Genomic DNA, 1,770 nt, shown 5'->3' with positions numbered 1-1,770 from the left:
CTTATAGGTAGTTGGCAAGACCATGGGCTGGGCCCACAAAAATTATGGAAGTGTTGTGATATTGCGGGGTATTCGTAACGTTCAATTGGTTGGTAGACGAATGTGGAGTGTGGTAAGTCTACAACTTGTTTTGTAACATTCTATAGGATGAGTTGGATCATACCAAGAATGGCTGTGAGGTTGTAGAATGATTGTGTATTGTAGTATGGTATGGCTCTTGTGGTATTTGTAAGTGTTATGCAGGACGTTGTCTGGATTCTTGCAAGTCGGTGGGATGATGGTCATATGTATATAGGCCCATCGGACGCTATTCGGGAATCTTCATGGCTGAGATTGGGTAAGAATGTGAATGGTGAGGAATCGTAAGCTTCTCATCTCAATGGTTGGTTGGTGTCACAATGTGGCATGGGCCCTTGTGGATGTCACTTATGTGATGGGTTGGTAGTTATGTCGTGGAGATCTGCATGGTGTAATTCGCTTGGTCTTTGGCATAATTGGGTATTTGGATCAGTATGGGAATATTGTTGATGGCTCAGTAGCCGTTGAGTAAGGGTCGGTTTTTGGTAGGATTTTGGCTTGTTAGAAAAGTCCCCATTGTTTTTCGGCAGTTCCTCGTGGAGTTCCTTAGTGGATCCTTATCCGTTTTTGTAAGATTGGTTTCAAGTGAGTTGAGTTTCCAGTGGTAGAGTTAGTTGTAGGAAACTTGAATAAGTTGTAGTAAAATTGTACCCGTGAGTGCATGGGAGTATGTATGTTGCCCCAGACTTTCTTGCGGATTGACCACTGATACGCTCGTGGAAGCGATAGGATGGTGATGACTTGGTAGGGAGTCAAGTGTGTACCTGAGAACTTTTAGACGGTTTCAAATGGATGATCATTAGCCAGTATGTTTAACCTTGGGAATTCTAAGTTAATGGATTCCCGATTTGGTGATGTATAAGTCAGTTTAGTTGCAGTTTCTAGATTTTCCCGGTTTGAGTGGTTCTCACTGGAAGTTGGGTCCTCGATTTATCAGATCGTTTCGAATAGTAGCCAATGTAGGTAGGGTAGCCTATCGATTGAATATTCCTGAGGAGCTTAGTCAGATTCACAATCACTTTTTATGTGTTTCAAATACAAAAGTGTATAGCTGACGATTCAACAATGGTTCCTTTGGATGACATACTGGTTGATGAGCGCATGAACTACGTTGAGATGCCAGTGGCAATTTTGGATAATAGATGAAGGAGTTGCGCAACATAGTGGTATCATTGGTCAAGGTTCAGTGGCAGCATCGAAAGGATTCCTAATAGACTTGGGAACCCGAGGCAGAGATGCGAGAGCACTACCATGAGCTATTCGCAACACCAGACTTCGAGTAAGAAGTATGATTCAAGTGGGGGAGAATTATAATATCCGTATTCTTGGAGGTATTTGCTTTTAATGTAATTTGGATTTTGGGAGTGACCGGTCATGTTGAAAGCATCCCATGACGTGGTGATGCTGGAAGTTTCGCGGGTCATTTAACGATCCCCACGACATGGCATCTTTTGGCCACGACATGGCGACCCTCTATCATGAAAACCCTAATTTTTCGAGTATTTAAAAGAAAGTGGGGAGGCTAGGGTTACTCATCTTCTGCATCCATCACCACCAATCCCTAGAAACCTAACCCTAACCCACCTTGAAGCTCTTGAGCTCATTTTCAAGCCTTTTGCGTGATTTTGAAGGAAGTAGAAGAAGATTGAGTGCAAGAAGCAAGCAAACTGCACTCTCTAATCTATGGAATTA

This window comes from Lactuca serriola, chromosome 4 (assembly GCF_051521515.1).
Source record: "Lactuca serriola cultivar US96UC23 chromosome 4, Lser_US96UC23_V15, whole genome shotgun sequence".
In the NCBI taxonomy this organism is placed as follows: domain Eukaryota; kingdom Viridiplantae; phylum Streptophyta; class Magnoliopsida; order Asterales; family Asteraceae; genus Lactuca; species Lactuca serriola.
Note: the sequence above shows the minus strand (reverse complement) of the source record.